Source organism: Hemitrygon akajei, chromosome 4 (assembly GCF_048418815.1).
Source record: "Hemitrygon akajei chromosome 4, sHemAka1.3, whole genome shotgun sequence".
Taxonomy (NCBI): domain Eukaryota; kingdom Metazoa; phylum Chordata; class Chondrichthyes; order Myliobatiformes; family Dasyatidae; genus Hemitrygon; species Hemitrygon akajei.
The window spans coordinates 13,864,524-13,887,719 of NC_133127.1; positions in this window are offsets into that span (position 1 = coordinate 13,864,524).

Here is a 23,196-nt window from a genome sequence, read left to right on the forward strand (position 1 = left end):
GGTAATTTCTAAGGTGTTTGGCACAGCTTTGTGGGCTGAAGGACCTGTATTGTGCTGTAGGTTTTCTGAATTTCTATGTTTCTATGAAAAGCCCTCATCACTACTGAGCACATCCACATGGAACGCCTTCACAGGAAACCAGCACCATCATCAGGGACCTTCACCATCCGAGCCATACTCTCCTCTAGCTGCTGCCATCGGGAAGGAGGTACAGGAACCTCAAGTCCTGCACCACCAGGTTCAGGAAGTTATTCCCCTCTACCATCAGCATCCTGAACCAGCATGGATAACTTCACTCACCTCAACACTGAACTAATTCCACAACCTCCAGATTCATTTTCAAGAACTATACAATTTAAGTTCTCAATATTATTAATTATTATTATTACTTGTTTTTCCTTTTTATATATTGCACAACATGTTGTCCTTTGCACATTGATTGTTTGTCCATCTTTGTGTGTAGTTTCTCATTGATTCTATTGTGAATGCCTGCAAGAAAATAAATCTCAGGGTAGTATATGGTGACATATATGTACTTTGATAATGAATTTATTTTGAAATAAATTTACTTTGAATGTTAGAAACCAGTTTTAACACAGAACTTTAGAACCCACAGCCAGCAATATTCCTGGAAAGTGTCATCACAGATAGATCAGGTAGTGAAGAAAGCGTTTGGCACGCCGGCCTTCATCAGTCAGAACAATGCTTATGGAAGCTAGAATGTTATGTTACTTAAGTACAAGTTGTTGGTAAGCCCGCACTTGGAGTATTATAAGCACAAAGGATTCTGCAGATACTGGAATTATCAAGCAACTCACATAGAATGATTCTAATTCTGTAGATGCTGGAGGAACTCAGCAAGTTGGGCAGCATCTATGGAGGGGAATAATCAGTTGATGTTTCAGATCAAGTCCTTTCATCCTGACTGATTGATTTGGCCTGACTTGCTGAGTTCCTGCAGCATTTTGTGTGTGTTGCTTGGAGTATTATGTTCAGTTTTAGTCAACCTGTTACAGGCAAGATCCTATAGTGCTGGAAAGGTCGGCCATGGGCTGAAATGTGGCAGTGGGGACCAGGGCCAGAGTCTATCGACGTGACAGGACTGAGCTCCTACCTAGTGCAAGGAATGACCCAATGTTTGGATGATTTAAATGCTGGGCCAGGTGGATTGAAAAGGGCCCGTGCCAGTACAGTACCAGAGGCAAGGATCGGACCCATCTGCTTGGCTCATCCTCCAAGTTTACTCCGCTATGTGCTGAACTGAAGCTGAAGCTTTGGGCCTGCCCCGGCTGCTCCGGGCTTCGCGTCTGTTGATTCACTTTCATTCTGATTGCTATTTGCTTGCTTTTATTGCCTGCACAATTTGGTTTTTTTTTCTTTCTGCACACTGGGTACTTGTCGTTCTTTTTTTTTAATGGGCTCTTTTGTGGTTTCCTGTTCTGGATCAGCCTGTAAGGAGATGAATTGCAAGACTTTATAATGTAATAATACTTTGATAATAAATGTACTTTGAACTCTGAGTGCAGAAGGATATTGTGAGGATGCTGCCAGAATTTGAGAAACTGGATTAAAGGATGTTGGATGGGCAGACTAGAACTTTATTTCTTGGAACATAGAGGTCCGAGGGGTGATCTTATATATACTATAAAATCATGTGGGGCATTGATAGAGTGAATTCATATAGTCTTTTCGCCCAGGGTTGTGGAAATCAGGATCTAGAGAATGTAGGTTTAAGGTGGGAGGGGAAAGATGTAATAGGAATCTGAGGGGCATGCAGAGGGTGGTCAGAACCTGTCCCATTGTGATGGTTAAAACGGGTCAGTGAAGTTCTGGAGTTTTTGAATTGCGCTATGTAGGGCCTTGCAAAATCTCACTGGTCCATGTAATTAATCATACACTGAAATAAGATGTTTGTCAGTTAAAAATTTAGTGAAAACTTGCTTGTCATCTCAGTAAAATTTGCAAGAACGTTACCGGGTTCTTGAGGACGTAAGTTAGAGGGAAAGGTTGAATAGGTTAGGACTTTATTCTCTGGAGTGTAGGAGAATGAGGGGATATGTGATAGAGGTGGACAAAGTTATGAAAGGTAAGGATAGGGTAAATGCAAGCTGGCTTTTTCTACTGAGGTTAGGTGAGGCAAGAACTAGAGGTCAAAGAGTTAAAGGTGAAAGGTGAAATGTTTAAGGGTTAACATGAGGGGCAATTTCTTTACTCAGTGTGAGGTGAGAGTGTGGAACGAGCTGCCAGGGGAAGTAGTGGATGTGGTGTAAATTTCAACATTTAAGAGAAATATGTATATGTATATGGATGAGAGTGGAGTTGGAGGACTATGGTGCAGGTTAATGCGACTAGGCAGTTCGGCATGGACTAGATGGGCTGAAGGATCTGTTTCTGTGCTGTAGTGTTCTATGACTCTTCTATATTTCTAGTAGATCCAGACCCAGAGAATCCAACCATCTTCAGGTCCAAAACTATTGAATTGTTTCTGTTTGTGAAAGTTTAGTCCTCACTGGATTTACACGCACACATTTAATGCGAGAGGGGAAAGTTTAACGGAGATGTGTGGTACCTGAGGGGCAGCTCTTCAGCACAGAAGGTTGTGGATAAACGGTATGGAAGAAGCTGCCAGAGGAAGTGGTAGGAGTGAAAAAATAGATAGGAAAGGTTATGGAGGGATATGGATCAAATGCAGATAAAAGGGACCAGCTCAGGTTGGGAGTCACCTTGGGTGACAATGTTTCCAACTTCAAAAGTTCATTACCAAATACATATTTGCAATCATTTACTACTATGAGACTCATTTTCTTGCAGGCATTTGTAGGAAAAAAAAAAGAAATGCACGTGAAATTGACTGACAAAGAACCAATGTGCAAAAGACAACAAACTGGGCAAATAAAAAGTTGTATCGAAATCATGAGTTACAGACTCCTGGAAAGTAGTTCATAGAATCAATTCAGAGTTGAGGCGAGTGAAGTTATCCATGCTCTTTCAGGGCTCTGATGGTTGAATAGTAATAACTGTTGCTGAACCCGATGTTATGGGACCTAAGGCACCTGTACCTCCTGCCCAATGACTGTAGTGAGAAGAGAGCGTGGCCAGAGTGACGGAGATTCCTGACGGTGGACCCTGTCTTCTTACGGCAGTGCTCCTTGTAAATGTGCTCAGTGGTGGGGAGGGCTTTGCCTGTGAAGGACTGGGCTGTATCCACCACTTTCTGAAGTATTTTCCACTCCTGGGCATTGGTCTTTCCATACCAGGCCGTGATACCCCCCACTGTACACCTGTAGAAATTAGTTAACGATTTTGGGAAGGTACCGAATTTACGCAACCGTCTAAGAAAATAGAGGAACTCTATGCCCATTCTGCTTGATCTCTCTTGTGGCCTTTTTGTGGTAACACTTACATACTGGTCCCAAGACAGGTCTTAACATCAAGGAATTTAAAGTTACTAACTCTCCACCTCTGTTCCCTTAATGAGGACTGGCTCATGGACATCTGGCTTCTTCTTTCAGTAGATGGTAATCAGCTCTTTGGTTTTGCTGACATTGAGTGCGAGGTTGCTGTGGCACCATTCAGCCAGATTTTCAATATCCCCCCCAACACTTCGTCACCACCTTTGATTTGGCCAACAATTGTCATGCAGAAGGGAGATTGAAAGTTTGGTCAAGTGATGTCATCAGCGAGTCATTCAGGGTCATCAACTGTAACTGGCGCTCCTGATGAAGCCTCTGCTACATTTGTGATGCCCATAGATGCTCCTGACCTGCTGAATTCCTCTGCGTGGGTAACTCTGGATTTCCAGCACCTGCAGAATCTCTTGTGTTTAAAATTTAAGTACAGCATTGGAGCTGTACTTAGCCATATGATCATTAGCATGAAGCACGTAGAGCAGGGGGGCTGTGCGCCTGAGCTGATGGTGACTGTGGTGGAGATGCTGTTGCCAATCCAAACTGACTGGGGTCTGCAGGGGGAGAAACGGAGGATCCAGCTGCACAAGGGGGTATGAAGCCCAGGTATTGGTGTTTGGCATTGAGATTTGAGGGGATGATGGTGTTGAATACTGAGATGTGGTCGACGAAGAGCATCCTGATATATGCACCTTCACTGTCCAGGTGTTGCATCGGAATGAAGAGCCAAATGAAATGCATCTGCTGCTGATCTGTAAATCTTTTTTATACAGCCCCCTCTCTGTCAGTTTAGTGACACTTGCTATAACTGGGCAATCAGGACTGCACACAGCACTCTGACCTTACCGGGAGTTTGGTGTCCTGTCATTGGCCGAGCCTCGGGTCAGAACCGAATATTGAAACGCAAAAGTGGAGGACTGATGTCAGCAAGTAAACTGAGTGCAGAAGGCCGGGATGCAGCCTGCACTGGGCTTGGAGGCCAGTTGGTGTGTGCGAGGAGGTGGGTGAGTGGAAGGAATGATGGGGGTTTATTTATTTTGTTGTGTTGAGCTGTTCTCCACTCTTGGCAATTTACTTGCTAATGTTTCGTCACCATACTGTGGTGAACTAGATATACCTGTCTGACTGCTCCTGTGGCTCCTCCCAAGACCCTGCTGACTACCCCTGTGGCTCCTCCCACAGACCCCTGTATAAAGGCGACTGTGGCCTGCTGCTCTCCCTCATTTTCCCCAGGATGTAGTGTTGTTCTTCAGTCAATAAAAGCCGATATCTCACTTCCTAAGTCTCGGCGTGAGTTATTGATGGTGCATCACATACGAGGAGACATCACGAGTGTGCCGTTAATTGTGGTGACCATCTTTGGGATGTGGGAGGTACCCGGAGCACAAGGATCTCACCCTCACTGTCACAGGGAGAATGCGCACACTCCACATGTATAGAACTGAGCTCGGGATTGGAGCCAGGCTGCTGGATCCGACAGGCAGCAGCACCACCCCCTGCTTCTCCGTGCCACCATGTGTTGTTCTGGAAAGGGAAGATTTAGAGGGATACAGGCCAAGCACTGGCTAATGGGACTAGTTGTATAACTCTCTGACTCACTGTCATTAACTCATGCGGTGAATGTACTCCCACGTTGCTGTTGGACACCGTTCCAAGATCTAGAAGCAGGGCTGATGTAGGTAGAGTGATACATTCCCAAGTCAAGATATTGAGCGTTCAAGGACTGTGGCAATTCTCTGCATCTGCCGTCCTTTCCAGTGGTGTTTGAGAGAAGCATGTGTTGGCATTGGAGAAGGTCCTGAGAAAGCTTATGTGAATGACCCTGGGAATTAAAGAGTTAACTTATGAGAAGCCTTTGATGGCTCTGGGCTTGTACTCACTGGAGTTCAGAAGAGTGAGGGGTGTTGTGTTTGGTACTGAGGGATAGCGCAGAGCACGCTAAGACACCAGCATGCAGGACACCCAACTGAATTTTATTGATTACACTGCTTGTACGGTAGGTGAACTCCTCCCATGTGGGAGTAGCTAAGTGAGAGCCAGAGGAATAACCCATTAACCACCACTACAAGGGCATCTCATTGAAACCTACCAAACATTGAAAGACCTAGATAAAGTGGATGTGGAATGTATGTTTCCAATAGTGGAAAAGTCCAGGACTAGATGGGACATTCTCAGAATAAGGGGACATCCATTTAGAACAGAGATGAGGAGGAATTTAGTTAGCCAGAGGGTGTTGTAGCTGTGGAATTCATTGCCACAGATATCTGTGGAGGCCAAGTCATTGGGTATATCCAAAATGGAGATCGATGGGTTCTAGATTAGTAAGGACATCAAAGATTACAGGGAGAAGGCAGGAGAATTGGGTTGAGAGGGAATATAAATCAGTCATGATCCAATGGCAGAACAGACCTGATGGACCAAATGGCCTAATTCTGCCCCTATGTCTTATGGTCTTTTAGCCTTATGATGGTGGAGAGAATTAATCCTTAAGGTGGTGTACCAGTCGAGAAGGTTGCCTCATTCACCTGAAGGTGCTGAGCTGTTGGATTTGAAACATATATTGATACTTTCATGGCCCCAAACAGTCCTTTCAGGTGAGGGAACAATTCACCTGCATATCTGCTGTGGTCATCTATTGCATTCAGTGTTCCTACTGCGGCCTCCTCTACACTTGTGAGACCTGTCATAAATTGGGGGACCTCTTCGTCAAGCATCTCTGCACCATCTGCCGAAAGTGGAACTTCCCTTGAGGACAAACATTTGAATTCTGATTCCCACTCATGTTCTGACATGTTGGTCCACTGCCTTCACTTGTGCCACGACGAGGCCACCCTCAGGGAGGAGGAGCAACACCTTATATTCTGTCTGGGTAGCCTCCAATCTGATGACACAAATATTAATTTCACCCTCTGGTAAAAAAAAAATTCTCTCACCCATCTCTTCTATTTCCCACTTTGTCCTCTTACCTCTCTTCACCTACCTATCATCTTCCCCTGGGACTCTCTCCTTCCATTTCTCTATGGTCCTTTTTCCTCTACAAAGATTGCAGTCTTTCCAGCCCTTTATCTTTCCTACCCATCAGGCTTCACCTAGCAGCTTTCAGTTACCCTCCTACCCCCCCCCCCCCACCACCTTTTTATTCTGTTGTTGAGCTTCTTGCTTTGACAATAATTGGTTTATTATCAAAACACATACTGAGATACCGCAAAAAGCTTTTGCTTGCATGTCATCCAGGCAGATCATGTCATACGTAAGTAAATTGAAGTAATACAAAGGTATAAAAATAGAATATAAAATAGAGAGAAAGCTCTACCTGTAGATTGCAGAGTCATGGGGCCATGGAAAGAGACTCTTTGGCTCAACTGTTACTTGCCAAGCAAGATTCAGATTTCAACTATTCCCAGAGCAACACACACAAAATGCTGGAGGAACTCAGTAAGTCAGGCAGTGTCTATGGAGGGAAATTCCTCCAGTATTTCATGAGCATTGTTCAAGATTTCCAGCATCTGATAACTCTCCTGGGTCTAAGCTATTCCCATTTGCCCACATTTGACCCTTGTCCCTCTGACCCAGGGCTTCCCAGCCTTAGTTATGACACGGACCAACAACATTATGCAAACGGTCCTTGGACTCCAGGTTGAGAACTCCTGTTCTAAATCTTTCCTATTGATGTACCTGTCCAGGTACCCACCTCAACCACTTACTCTTGGTGGGCGATTCCTTCTGCTGACCATTCCCTGGGTTAAAAACATTTAAATCTGTCCCCATCTCACTCATATCATAGAGTCTCCAACTCTGGAAAAAATGCTATCTCTGCCCCTCATGATATAGCCACATCTATAAAGTCACTGCTTATTCAAGACTGTTTAAGATTCAAGATTTAAGATTGTTTAGTACCATTTCCAGTAGACAAGTTTAAAGAAGAACAAAATAGTTGTTACTCCGGACCTGATACAACCCCAAAACAACACAATAAGGTAAAGAACAAAAATCCAATAAATAAAAATACTTAAGATAGTTTATGCACAATAGATGGATTGTATGTCCATAAATTGACGCTCAGCACAGGAGTGTCTGTACATAAGGTAACCGTCAGGAAATGATAAAGTAGTGGTGGTTGGGGTGTGGAGGGGTGGGTTAGTGGTGGAGGTGTTGATCAGTTTCACTACTGGGGAAAAGTAACTGATTTTGAGTCTGGTGGTCCTGGCATCGATGCCACTCCTGTGCTCCAATGACAGCAGACCCAATCTGCTTGACCTCTCTCCTGAATTGTGTCTCTCAAGTGCCACAACATCTTCGTCACAATCCTTTATCCCTCATGCTTGCCTTGATAAAGTGAAGTGTTAAATTCAAGTGTCAGGAAATTATGTGGCTGATAACTGATTAGACCACATCAGTTCCTAAGGTTGCCATAGCTGAGGTGGTAGCGGAGATAAGCTCCCACTACCTACAAAGTACTCCAAATGGCATGCGTCTCTAGCAGCCTCTGACAACAAAGTTCAGCACCGACCCCTGCGGCACTCCACTAGCCACAGGCCTCCCGTCAGAGAGGCAACCAACCACACCCACTCTCTGGCTTCTCTCACAAAACAAACGTCTCGTCCAATTTAATACTTCATCTTGAGTGCCAATTGACTGAACCTTCCTGACCAATCTCCTACTTGGGACTTTGTCAAATGTCCAAGAAGGACACATCCACTGCCTTGCCTTCATCGACTTCCCTGGTAACTTCTTTGAAAAAGTGGGATGCTGGGATCTGGAGCAGCAAACTGGGGAACTCAGCGAGTCGAGTAAGGTCTGTGGGAGAGAAAAGGATTGTTGATGATTCTGGTTGAACCCCTCTGTCAGGTCTGAGACTGCTGAAGGGGAAAACTGGCAGAAAGTCAAAGTCAAAGTAAATCAAAGTACTCATAAGTCAACATACTGAAATTCACTTTCTTGCAGGCACTCACAACCAGACAATGAAATGCCATAGATTCAATTAAAAACTGCACACAAATGAAGACTGATAAATATAACCAGTGACTAAAAGAATACAACTTGTGCAAATAAAAAAAAAATGCATATATCTGTGAACGTGAGTTGTAGAGTACTTGAAAGTGAGTTTCTTGGTTGTGGAATCAGTTCAGAGTGGAGGTGAGTGAAGTTATACCATGCTGCTTTAGGAGCCTAATGGTTGAAGGGTAATAACTGTTCCTGAACCTGGTGTATGGAATCTAAGCCTCCTGTACCTCCTCTGAGAAATCAGCAGAGAGAAGAGAGCGTGGCCTGGAGAGGGAGTGGGTTGGGGGTCCTTGATGGTGGGTGCTGCTTTATGTTGGAGTGCTCCTTATAGTCGCATGGTAGTGTAGTGGTTAGCACAATGTGTTATAGTACCAGCGACCTGGGTTCAATTCCTGTAAGGAGTTTGTATGTTCTCCCTGTGACCGCGTGGCTTTCCTCAGCGTGCTCCGGTTTCCTCTGACGTTCCAAAGATGTAAGGGTTAGTAGGTTAATTGGTCACATGGGTGTAATTGGGCAGCACGGGCTCATTGGGCACAAGAGCCTGTTACAACGCTGTATCTCTAAAAGATAAAAACCTAAAATAGGTTAGATTAGTTTATTCTCATATACACCAGAGCGTAATGAAATCCTTGTCTGCATGAAGCTCAGAGAGTAAGCAGTGTACATACTGTTGTAATAAATATAGCAAAGAATACGATGATAAGTGCAGAAGAGCAGAATGGTTAGCCGCCTCAATGTCTATTGCCTAGTAGCACTCTCGTCTACTGTCATGAAATGCTTCCAAAGACAGACAGGTTGGTAGGTTGTTTGGTCATTATAAATTGCCTCATGATTACTAAGTGGCCCAGCTCGAAGTACCGAAAGGGCCTTATTCTGCGATGTGTCTCAGTTAGTAATCTTTTTAAAAAGGTGCTCAGAGGTGGGAAAGGAGTCCAAGGTGGACTGAGGAGGGGTGTAGGAAGAGAGAGGCACGTAGATGATAGATGGAGACAGACAGAAAGAGAGTGCTGTATTGTTCAAAGTTCTATGCTCCCTGAGCTATGTTCTGCGTCCTCTGTGCTGTGTTGTACACTCAGTCACCACTTTATTAAGGCAAAAGGTTACATTCTGAATGGTAGCATGTGAGAAGCAATCTTCGCTCAGTGGCTATTTGATTAGGTACCTCCTAATAAAGTACGCCAGTGTATGTTCGCGGTCCTCTGCTACTGTAGCCCTTCCACTTCAAGGCTGAAATGTTGTGTTCAGAGAGGCTCTTCCGTACATCACTGTGGTAAAGTGCGGTTATTTGAGTTACTGTCACCTTCTTGTCAGCTTCAACCAGTCTGCCATTCTCCTCTGACCTCTCTCGTTAACAAATCATCTTCACCAGCAGAACTGCCACTCACTGGATGTTTCTCACACCATTCTCTATAGCCTCCTGAGACTGTTGTGCGTGGATATTAGCAGCTTCTGAGATACTCAAACCACCCCATCTGGCAGCAACAATCATTCCATGCCCAAAGTCACTTAGATCATATTTCTTCTCCATTCTGATGTGGTCTGAACAATAACTGAATATTTTGACCAGGTCTGCTCACTTTTTTTGCATTAAGTTGCTGCCACGTGGTTGGATAATTAGAAACTTTGCATTAATGAGCAGGTGTGCATGTGTACCTAATAAAGAAGGCCACTCTCATCTACGAGAGATTTTGGCCCCAAAGTCAATGAAACTCTGTGTGTCTGCTGGGGAAGACAAGGTCCAGTGTGTGAGAATCCATGAGTCTGCTGGAAGTTGGACGCTGAAAACCTCATGACCTGCGGTTAGAGGACCTTGTACCGTACTGTGCAAGAGTTTCAGGCTAGGGCGCCTAAGACTTTTGCACAGTATTGTAGTCATTTTATCAATATTGTGCTGTACTGCTGCTATAAAAAAAATCATGACATACGTTATTGGATAAACCTGATTCTGATATGGGACTCTATTGTGGATTGAGAGTGGGAAGAGGGCAGGGAGAGGGGAATCCTGGTTGGGAAAAGGGGAAGGGAGAGGAGAGGGAGTGGGAAGCACCAGAGAGACATTCTGTAATGACCAATAAACCAATTGTATGGAATCAAGTGACCTTGCCTGGTGTCTCAGAGCCGGGTGTGTCTGTACCTGCAACACTCCCCACCCTCGGCAGTCCTTCTCTGTCACCTGTCCCACACCCTTCCCACGGCACTCCACTCTCACCATTCCCAACATCCCTTGATCCTGCTGGAATTACAAACTTGCTCTCTGCTCCATATTGACAAATACAGTACTGCGCAAAAGCCCCAGTTATATACACAGTTCGTACACGACGCTGGAAGAACTCAGCAGGTCAGGCAGCATCCGTGACAAAAGAGTAGCCAACGTTTCGGGCCGAGACCCTTCATCAGGAAATCATTTCAAATACATCTGCAGTTGTGTTTTTGTATACGCAGTATGTGCCTAAGACTGTATGCCTGTGAGTTAGTAGGTGGGTGGATGGGGCTTGTTTCACTGCTGTTGCTTCGTTGCTCATTCTGTTGTGTTACGTGCCATTCTGCCGAACACTATGGGCATGTTACTTCGGCTCTGGAATGTGTGGCAACACTTGTGGGCTGCCCCCAGCACTTCTTTGGTTGTGTTGATTGTTGATGCAAACAAAACATTTCACTGTATGTTTCGATGTAGACGTGATAAATAAATCTGAATCGGAATCCTTCCTATGGTCTTCCAGCAATATTGGACCGAGAGGGTCACATTTTTTTTCCAGAGTTCATGACTACAACCAAGATGTTCCTGGATAGTGATAAGCAGTCCTCATTCTCGTCGAGACATTGGATCAAATTCAATCTATTTCTTTTTGGTCCCTTGGGTTTTGTGAGCTTCAAATTGCAAATGCAGCAGCAATCAGGGACAATACCACACACTGTCCAGACAGCGGATGTGATCTGTGAACAAATGCCTTCATATAAATTTATGCCTCACCAACAAATAAGGTGTTTAGAATCAACTGTGCAAGAAACAAATGCTCCAACATTACTGTAGATTTGGAATTAGAAGAAAACAATTTGTAAATAGCAAATTCATCAGCACCGATAAAAACAAAGAAGCAATTATATAACCCCTCTCATAACAGCAGCATATCTTCTAACAAACTGTGCTGGGCGCCGTATACCATGCAACGTGGGGAGACAGCAGCCAAATCACAGGCAGTGAGAGACAACAACAAGTAGTATTAATGACACCAATATTTTGGATGAGAAATAGATATTGGAGAGGCTGCTTTTCCTGGAATGGTGCCAGGGAACGTATGTCCAGTCGAGAGGGTATATAGAGACATAGAGCCCATCTAGACCATACTGAATGGTTATGCTGCCTAGTCCCATTGACCACCACTGGGAACATAGACCTCCATGCCCCACCCTTCCAAACTTCTCTTAAATGTTGCAATTGAACCTGCATCCACCACCTCCGCTGGCAGCTCGTTCCACACTCACACCACCCTCTGAGTGAAGAGGCTTCCCTTAAATACTGCGCGGAGGAGTTTGTATATTTTCCTCCCACGTTCCAAAGGCATACAGGTTAGTAGGTTAAATTGGTCACATGGTTGTAATTGGGTTGGTAATTGTGCTGCTTCTCTAAATAAACATTTCCCCTTTCATTCTTAACCTATAACCTCCCCTACCTATGCTCCTCATAATTTTGTGTACCTCTAGCAAATGCTCCCCTCATTCTCCTGCTCTCTAGGGAATAAAGTCCTAACCTATTTGACCTTTCCCTCTAACTCAGTTCACTGTGTCTTGGCAACATGCTTGTAAATGTTCTCTGTATTTTTTCAACTGTATTGATACGGGGAGATGGATTATCATCTCATCCAAAAGCTGAGCTTACTGGTGCAGTGCTTTGGGCTAAAGAAGTGTGTTGTGTAACATTAGTTTTATTATATATTATATTTAAGAATAGTGACAGGCTATTCAACCCTGCTGATCTGTCCTAGTGTTGATGTTTATATGATACCCTGCTTCCTCAATCAGAATACATTCAGTGGAAACTTTATTAGTTACCTTCTGTACCTAATGAAGTGGTGACTGAGTGTATATGCTCATGGTCTCCTGCTACTGTAGCCCATCCCCTTCAAGGTTCAATGTGTTGTCTGTTCATAGATGCTCTTCTGCACACCATTGTGGTAACACATGGTTACTTGAGTTACTATCACTTTCCTGTCAGCTTCAACCAGTCTGGCCATTCTCTGATCTCTCTCAATAACAAGGTGTTTTCATCTACCGAACTACCACTCACTGGATGCTTTTTGTTTTTTTTTGCACCATTCACTCTAGAACTGCCGTTTGTCAAAATCCCAGGAGATCAGCAGTTTCTAAAACACTCAAACCATCCCATCTGGCACCAATAATCATTCCACAGTCAAAGTCACTTGGATCACATTTCTTCCCCATTCTGATGGTTGGTCTGAATGGCAACTGAACCTCTTGACCATGTCTGCGTGCTTTTATGTATAGAGTTGCTGCCTCATGATTGGATAATTCGATGTTTACATTAATGTGCAGGTGGACAGGTGTACCTCACAAAGTGAGCACTATGTGTATTTTGAACGTATATACTCTAGATTAAGGTCATCAGTCAAAAATCTTTGCCTTCCCAAAGGTTCTTCCTGATTGGCAAACATTTCAGAGTCATGGATTTATACAGCAGGCAAAGAGGCCTTCCATCCCAGCTCACCCATGCTGACTATATTGTCTTCCCAAGCTGGTCCCATTTGCCTGATTTAGCCCACATCCTCTGAGCCAGGGATTCTCTATCTGGGGTCCACGGACCCCTCGGTGAGCAGTAAGACTCCACGGCATCAAAAAGGTTGGGAACCCCTGCACCTTTCCTATCCATGTAACTGTGCAAATATCTATCTAGTGTTGTAATTACACCTGCCCTGATGAAGAGTCCCAGCCCAAAACATTGTCTGTTAATTTCCATTTCCAGCATCTGCAGAATCTCTTGTGTTTACCGTGAGTCAGGTTTGTGTAACCCATGGAGCACCCAGCAGTGAGAGCCCAGCTACATGAATTTCCTGTAACTCAGCAAAGAGTGAAGGAAGTGTGCTGCTGTCAGTGGCATGTCCTTTGATTCCTAGTACTGGCACTATCACCCTTATCCACCCACTTCTGCCCACTCAATACTCAAATCCTTAGCTTTGAAGATTCCAGATTCGAGACTGAAGATTCAGGATTGTTAAATGCCATTTCCAGTGTACAAGTCTAAAGGAGAATGAAGTTATTGTCACTCTGGATCCGATACAGCACCCAAAAAAAACTACACGAAAGATAAAAAACACAATTACAATAATAAAAAATGCAAATACTTTGGCCTTTGAGTGTTATGAACTATTGAAGTCATTGGTTGCATGTAAGTATGGGATTTTTTTTAAAATTAAGTCATACTGCATGCATTGTAAATATCTGTTTTGGATGGACTGGAGTAGCATAGCAATCTTGTTGCGCAATGAAAATAAAGTTCTATTCCATTCTATCCTACATAAGATAGCTTATTTATATATAGACTTATTTGTACATCCATAAAGTGATGCAATAAAGTGAATATCTGTACATAAGGTGACTGACAGGAAATGATAAAGTAGTGGTGGTTAGGGTGTGGAGGCTGGATTAGTAGTTAAGAGGTGTTGATCAGCCTTACTGCTTGAGGAAAGTGACTGTTTTTGAGTCTGGTGGTGCTGTTGTGGATGCTTTGACCTGATAGAAGTAGGGCAAACAATATTCACAAAATGCTGGAGGAACTCAACAGGCTAGGCAGCCTCTATGGAAAGAAGTACAGTCGATGTTTCAGGCTGAGGCCCTTCGGTAAGACTCAGGACTTCCAACATCTGCAGATTTTCTCCTGTTTGCGACAAACAATATTGCTAACATTGCCTCATGTGTTTCCGAGGATGAGGTTATGAAATTGATCTTCTTTTAAATGAAAGTCAAAGCCAAATGTATTGTCGTATACACAAGTACATGGATACACAGGTGCAGGAGAAAATTTGCAGTAGCATCACAAGCACATAGCATCATATATGCAGAATTCACAAATTAGACTTGAACACATAATTTTTACAAGAAGAACACAATTAGAACAAAAAATCCATTTTAATGTAACATGATCAAAGTGGTCACAATTGTTAAATACTGAAAGAGCAAGTAGAGCTGAAGCTGAGAGTCAATGAAAATATCAGAACTGAAGTCAAGAAACAGGAGATTCTACAGATGCAAGAAATCCAGAGTAACACACACAAAATGCTGGAACTCAGCAGGTCAGGCAGCATTTGTGGAGCGGAATAAACAGTCGACGTTTCAACCTAGTCCTGAGGAATGGTCTCGAGTTGAGGTGTCAATTGTTTGTTCCTGTCTATAGATGCTTCCTGACCTGTTGAATTCCTCCAAGTAACAGTGCTGATTTTAATGAATGTTTGTTAGGAAATGAGCATTAGTGACCACGTAACCAAGGTAGGCAAACAATGATGGGCCAGGGTCTGACTGAGTGCCAGATGAGGACGGCCTTATCCTTGGGCTCTGATATTTCCTCATATCTTCCTCATGCTTACTCTCTTCACCCTTCACACTCAGTCGGCATGGAACATTCAGCGCCATTGCGATGGTTACCCATTTGATATTCCTGTCATCATCCCACACATCAAAGATTCAAAGTACATTTATTATAAAAGTCTGTTTGCAGTATACAAGTTTGAGATTCATCTTCCCACTGACAGTCACGGAAGAAAGAAATGCCATGGAATCTGTTCAAAGGAAACATGAAACATCCAACACGTAAAAAAAAAACGAATTGCACAAATTGCAAAAAATTAGCGAGAAACACAGAATATGGAACATCAAAGCACAGGATGACTGAAACATTCCGGAAAGGTTCAGTTTAACTCAGTTCTGTTTAGATTAGTGGTGTGTCATTCGTTTACTACAGGCAGCAGAGCCAGACCACCCCGATCAGTGTAAAGCATTGCAAATTCCTCTTCGTATATTTGCTTCTGGTGATTTGAAAATTCCTTCCAGGTGGCGTAAGATAGACTTGTGCTGTCTGGTATAACTCTGTTCCTTTCCTTTGCACTAAGAGCTACCAGGGGTGGCATAATGTAAACAAACTGCTGGACAAATTCAGCAGGTCAAGCAGTGTCTGTGGGAGGACAGGAATCTTTAAAGAGGGTCCAGAGGAGATTTACCAGGATGCTGCCTCTCTTATGAAGACAGGTAGAGAGAGCTAGGGAATTATTCTTTAGTGGAAAGGAAGACAAGAGATGACTTGATAGAGGTGTATACAATTAAAAGAGGCATAGATCGAGTGACTAGCCAGAGACCTATGACAAGAGGACATAATTTTAAGTATACAGGGGGATGTCAGAGGTAAATTCTTTATGTAAAGAGTGATGGCTGTGTGGAATGCCCTGTCAGGGGTGTTGGTAGAGAAAGACACAATAGGGGCATTTAAGAAACTCTTAGATAGGACATAGATGATAGAAAAATGGAGAGTTCTGTAGAAGGGGAGTGTTAAATTGATCTTAAAGTTGGTTAAAAGTTCAACACATCATCATGGTCCAAAGGGCCTGTTCTGTGTTGTAGTGTTCTATGTTTTATGTTCTGTGAACTGAAGCATATCAATTCGACAATCCATTTCCTCCCACAGATGCTGTTTGACTCACTGAGTTCTTCCAGCAGATTGCTTAAAGCTCCTGATTCCCGAATCTGCAATCTCTTGTGACTCCATGTAATGAGAACCTCTTACTTTGTAAGCAACACAGCTTTTGTACTTACTTAACTCTGCTGAGGATGAAGCTCATTCCCACCTTGTCCCTTGATAATACTGACTTCCAAGAATTCTGAGTAACACGTGTGTGATTATTGTATGTTGTACAGTGTGTAATTGGAGTTAAATATCAAATGGATCATTTTCTAGAACAGAGAAACTCCAAACATTTAATTAATTCATGCTATATCCCAGCAAGGCCAACATTCATTGAGGAAAATTCAACTGGTCTTGAACTGGATGCATCACAGGCATGGTTTCAACACAAAATATTAATTAGGTTTTAATGCAGGATGTCAGCTCTAAACATCCATGGATGCTGCTTGAACATAGGCTGCAGTTAGACAGAAGCTGGTGAGGGTGTGTTCAGTTTTGGTCACCCTGGAAAGATGACGTTAAGCTGTAAAGAGTTCAGAAGGGATTCATTGGAATGCTGTTGGGACTGGAGGGATTGATTATGGAAGAGATTGAGCAGGTTGGGACTCCTTCCATTGGAACATAGGAGAACCATCAGCGTCATTACGTGCCGTGTTGTATGACGCAGTGATAGTGATCCATGACTATGACTGTTCTTGGCAAATTTTTCTACAGAAGCGGTTTGCCATTGCCTTCTTCTGGACAGTGTCTTTATAAAATGAGTGCCCCAGCCATTATCAATACTCTTCAGCGATTGTCTGCCTGGCGTCAGTGATCGTATAACCAGAACTTATGATATGTACCACCTGCTCCTCCTCCTTGGGATCTCTTCTGGGGAAGGTCTGACCTGTACTAAAAGGACGGGCTGCACCTGAACTGGAAAGGGACCAATATCCTGGTGGGCAGGTTTGCTAAAGCTGTTGGAGACAATTTAAACTAGTTTGGCAGGGGGTTGGGAATCAGAATGTGAGTGCAGAGATTAGGGTAGAAGGACAAGGGCATGATGCTAAGAGTTCTGAGTTGGTGAGGAAGGACAGGCAAGGGACAAAACATAAATATAGCCAGTTAGAGGGGTTGAAATGTGTCTATTTCAATGCTAGGAGTATTAGGGATAAAGGGGATGAACTTAGAGCATAGATCAGTATGTGGAATTATGATGTTGTGGTCATTTATGAAACTTGGCTGGAGGAAGGGCAGGATTGGCTGATGCAGGTACCGGGGTTTAAGTGTTTTAAAAGGAGTAGGATGGGAGGTAGAAAAGGTGGGGAGTAGCATTACTGGTCTGGGATGGTATCACAGCTATAGAAAGGGAGGACGCTGCAGAGGGAGTGTCCACGGAGTCAGTCTGGGTGGAAGTCAGAAATAGGAAGGGATCAATCACTGTACTGGGAGTAGTCTATAGGCCCCCAAGTAGCCCTCGGGACACCGAGGAGCAGATAAGCGGGCAGATTTTAGAATGGTGCAGGCAATACAGGGTTGTAGTTATGGGTGATTTCAACTTCCCTCATATTGACTGGCCCCTCCTGAGTGCAAGGTGGATAGATGGGATTGAATTTGTCAGGTGTGTTCAAGAAGGATTCCTGACACAGTATGCAGACCGGCTGACGAGAGGAGAGGCCATACTGGATCTAGTTCTGGGTAATGAACCTGGTCAGGCGGCAGACCTGATAACTTATTAACTAATAACTTATTAACTTATTATTATTTAATTATTTATGGTTTTATATTGCTATATTTCTTCACTATTCTTGGTTGGTGTGGCTGTAATGAAATCCAATTTCCCTCAGGATCAATAAAGTATGTCTGTCTGTCTGTCTGATCTCTTGGTGGGGGAGCATTTTGGTGAGAGTGACCACAAGTCCCTTAGCTTCAGCATAGCTATGAAAAGGATAAAAACAGACAAAATGGGAAAATGCTTAACTGGGGAAGAGCTAACTGTGAAGGGATGAGGCAGGAACTAGCGAGAGTAAATTGGAAACAGATGTTCAAGGGTGAAAGCACAGAAATAATGTGGAGAAAGTTTAGGGACCACTTGTATTGGGTTCAGGATAAGTTTATCCAACTGAGACAAGGAAAAAATGGTAGGAAAAGGGAACCATGGCTGACGAAACATGTGAGGCAACTCGTCAAGAGGAAGAAGGAAGCATATGTTAGATATAAGAAGCAGGAAGCAGGAGAGGCTCATGAGAAATATAGGGTAGCCAGGAAGGAGCTTAAGAAAAGACTTAGAAGAGCTCAAAGGGGGCACGAGAAGGCCTTGGCATGTAGGGTTCAGAAGAACCTGAAGGTGTTCTATGCGTATGTGAAGAACAGAAGGATGACAAGAATGAAGGTGAGGCCGCTAACGGATGAAGAAGGCCACATGTGCCTGGAGGCGGAGGAGGTTGGGGAGGTCCTAAATTAAAACTTTGCTTCAGTAATCACAAGTGAAAAGGACCTTGATCAGGGTGAAGTCAAAATAGAACAGGCCTGTGTGCTGGACAATGTGGATATTAAGGAAGAGGAAGTGTTGGATCTTCTTAAAAACATCAAAATTGATGTCCCCAGGTCCGGACGTGATATACCCCAGGTTACTGTGGGAAGTGAAAGAAGAGATCGCTGGAGCAGTAGCTATGATCTTTGAATCCTCTTTGACTGCAGGGGAGGTGCCAGAGGATTGGAGAATGGCAAATGTAGTTCCCTTGTTTAAAAAAGGTAAGAAGGAGAATCCTGTGAACTATAGACCAGTGAGCAGTGGTCTGCAAACTATTGGAAAACATTCTTAAGGGTAGGATCTACGAACATTTGGAGAAGTACAGTCTACTCAAGGATAGTCAACATGGCTTTGTGAAGGGAAGGTCGTGCCTCATGAGCCTAATTGAGTTTTTTGAAGAGGTAACAAAAGAAATTGATGAGGGTAGGGCGGTAGATGTGGTCTACATGGATTTTAGCAAAGCATTTGACAAGGTCCCCCACAAGAGACTCATCCAGAAAGTCATGAGGCATGGGATCAGTGGAACCTTGGATGTTTGGATAAAAAATTGGCTTACAGGAAGAAAGCAGAGGGTAGTAGTGGAAGGAAAGTACTCTACCTGGAGGTCGGTGATTAATGGAGTGCCGCAAGGATCTGTCCTGGGACCCCTACTCATTGTGATTTTTATAAATGACCTGGATGAAGAGGCAGAAGGATGGGTGAGTAAGTTTGTGGATGGCACGAAGATTGGAGGAGCTGTAGGTTGTAGAAGGTTACAAGAGGATATAGACAGGATGCTGAGTTGGGCAGAAAAGTGGCAGATGGAGTTCAATCTGGATAAGTGTGAGGTGATGTACTTCAGAAGGACAAAGCAGAAGGCTGAGTACAGGGTTAATGGTCGGTTACTTAAGAGTGTGGGTGAACAGAGGGACCTTGGGGTTCAAATCCACACATCCCTCAAAGTTGCTGCACAATTTGATAGGATAGTTAAGAATGCCTATGGGATGCTAGGCTTCATCAATAGGCAGATTGAGTTCAAGAGTAGAGAGGTCATGTTGCAACTCTACAAACCTCTGGTGAGACCACACTTAGAGTATTCAGTTCTGGTCACCTCATTCTAGGAAGGATGTGGAAGCTATGGAGAGGGTGCGGAGGAGATTTACCAGGATGTTGCCTGGTTTGGAGAACAAGTCTTATGAAGCAAGGTTAGCAGAGCCAGGACTTTTCTCTTTGGAGCGTAGAAGGACAAAATGTGACAGGGACGTGGCAGGAAAATGAACCCAAGTGTAGGACTCCGACACGGAAGCAGGATCAAGAGGCAGAATCTCCGTAGCGAGTGTAGAATCGGGACCAGGCTGAGTCAGGACCTGGGAGACTTGGTTTACAAAGAGATACAGGGTTGAAGACTTGGAGCAAGGTTCCTCTCTCTCTGAGAGTTGACCAACAATCTGGAAGGGGTGACCAGAGCTGTCGGAGTCTTATCCTCTGGTGGCTAATGGAAACCAGGTGCTGGTGATTGAGAGGAATTGGGAAAGATTGGGAATCAAGTGTGGGGATTAAGGACCAATTAAGGAGGACAGGGAAAAGGTGGGGAATGCCAGCCAGGACCATGACATGAAAGGGGACTTAATAGAGGTCTACAAAATTATGAGAGACATATATAGGGTGGATAGCCAGTACCTGTTTCCCAGGACACCAATAGCAAACACCAGAGGGCATATGTACAAAGTTAAGGGAGGGGAAGTTTAGGGGAGACCTCACAGATAAGTTTTTTACACAGAAGGTTGTGGGTGCCTGGAATGACTTGCCAGGGATGGTGGTGGAGGCTAAAACATTAGGGATATTTAAGAGCCTCTTGGACAGGCACATGGATGAAAGAAAAATAGAGGGTTATGGGGTAGTGTGGATTTAGTACTTTTTTTAAAGGAATATCTCGGTTGGCACAATATCAAGGGCTGAAGGGCTTGTACTGTGCTGTAGTATTCTAGTGTCTAGTATCCACCACCTGCATCCATGGCCTTACATGACTCTGATTGAGGGGTTAAGCAGGTGCTACACCTTGTTCAAAGGTGACCTGCAGGCTGGCAGAGAGGAGGAGTGCCTTACAACACCTCCTATGGCAGAGATGTATCTTCACCCTGCCACCCAGATAGGCCAATAAGGTGTGATAAAAAGATGTATAAAATTATGAGCGTCATAGGTAGGGTACACATGCAATTCTGAGGCTGGGAAATCAAGAACAAGAGGGCATAGATTTAAGGGGAGGGTGTAGAGATTTAACAGGAAGGAAAGGGGAAACACTTTCATCCAAAGGATAGTCAGTGTATGGAACTAACTACCAGAGGAAGTGGTTGAGGCAGGTTTACTGACAACAGTTTAAAGGCTTCTGGGAAGATACATAGATAAGAAAGATTCAGTTCATAGGAGCAGAAGTAGGCCATTTAGCCCATCAAGGCTGCTCCAACACTTCATCATGGTTGATCCATTTTTCCTCTCAGCTCCGATCTCCTGCCTTCTCCGGTAACCCTTCATGCTCTGACCAATAAAGAATCTATCAACCTCTGCCTTAAACATACCCAGTGACTTGGTCTCCACGGCCATCTGTAGCAACAAATTCCACAGATCAAACAACATCTGAGTAGAGAAATTCCTCTTTATCTCCATTCTAAAGGGATGTCCTTCTACTCTGAGGCTGTGTCCTTTGGTCCTATACTCCCTCATTCTAGGAAACATCCTCTCCATATCCACTCTCTCAAGGCCTTTCAACATTCAAAGGCTTTAGAGGGTTTGGGTTAAATACAAGCTAATGGAACTAGTTTAGATAGGAATCTTGGTTAGCATGGACCAGATGAGCCAAAAGGCCTGTTTCTGTATCATATGATTCGATGAATAAACGATCAATTTGTTGCATTTCTATCCCATTTCAGAAGATGTTTAAAAACTCCACTCCAAACTGCGTTCTGAAGGATGTGAGTGTGGTTTTGCAACAGTTCAATTTCTCAATGGTTGTAAAAGGTGCAAGGAACACCTTCACACTGTCCACCAGAAAAGGCAGGGTTTCCCAGTGATCACCCACTTCAATTCACATTCCCTTTCCCATTCCCACATGTTGGTCCTTGACCTCCCCTACTGCCATGATAAGATCACTCACAGTTTGGAGGAGCAACACCTCATGGTCCGTTGGGGTAGCCTCCTACCTGATGGCATGACATTGATTTCTCTAACTTCCAGTAATTTCCCCCCCCTCCCCCTTCTCTTTTGTTCCACTTCTCATTCTGGCTTCCCTCTAAACTATTCTCTTCTCCTCACCTACCAATCAGCTCCCTAGGGTGCCCCACTTTCTTCCTTTTCTCCCAGGGAGCAGTCTCCTCTCCTATCAGATTTCTTCTTCTTCAGCCCTTTACTTCTTGCACTTACCCCCTCCCAGCTTCTTACTTCACCCCCCTCTGTCACCCACCATCTTCCCACTCCCCTGCTCTCACCTATTATCTGCCAACCTATATTCTTCCCACTCCCCTACCTTCGTATTCTGGCTTCTATCCCTTCCTTTCCAGTCCCAATAAGGGTCTCAGCCTGAAAACCTAACTGTTAATAGCCTGCAAAACAAGGTCTTACCAAATTTCCTTTTGAATCTCCAAATTGATTTGTCCCCCAACATTTTTAGTAGTAAATTCCAGATCTCTTTGTACAATAAACCAACATTATATCCCATTTTCTCTTTCCTTCCCCCACCTTCTTATTCCAGCTTCTAACTCTTCCGTTTCCAGTCTTGATGGTGTCTTGGCCTGAAATGCGGACTGTTTATTCCCCTCCAAAACGCTGCCTGACCTAATGAGCTCCTCCAGCATTTTGCGTGCATTGCTCAAGATTTACAGCATCTGCAGAATCTCTTGTGCTGGCAATTTCTCAGTTAGTCATAGTACTGTGCAAAAGTCTTAGGCTTATATATATATACACACACACACAGAGCTAGGGTGCCTAAGACTGTTGCACAGTGTAGGTGTTCCCCACTTTGCTTTTACAAAAGACCTAAATTAGTAACCTGTTTTCGCATTACAAAGAGGATTTTTGCTTCTACTAAAATTTTTCCCATATAAATTAATGGTTCTTCACTTTATGCCATTTTGGCTTAAGAAAGGTTTCATAGGAACGCTCTACCTTTGTAAAGGGGGGGGGGGCACCTGTAACTGCATTTGTCAACATGGAGCAGAGAGCGAGTTTGTAAATCTTGAGGGAGCAAAGGATGCTGGGAACGGAAAGGGTGGAGCACCCCGGGAGGGTTGTTGGACAGGTGACAGAGAAGGAGTGCCGGGGCAGGGGGTGGTGCAGGTGTAGATACACCCAGACCGGAGACACCAGACAAGGTCATTTGATTCCAAGTAATTGATTTATTGATCATTACTGAATGTCTCTGGTGCTTCCCACTCCCTCCCCTCTCCCTGCCCCCTTCCCACTCTCAGTCCACAATAGAGACCCATCTCAGAATCAGGTTTATCATCACTCACACGTCATGGTATTTGGCTTTGTTTTTGCTGCAGCAGCACAGAGCAATACCTAAAATTACTATAGTACTGAGAAAAAATCTGAGGCACCCTAGCCATAGACTTTTG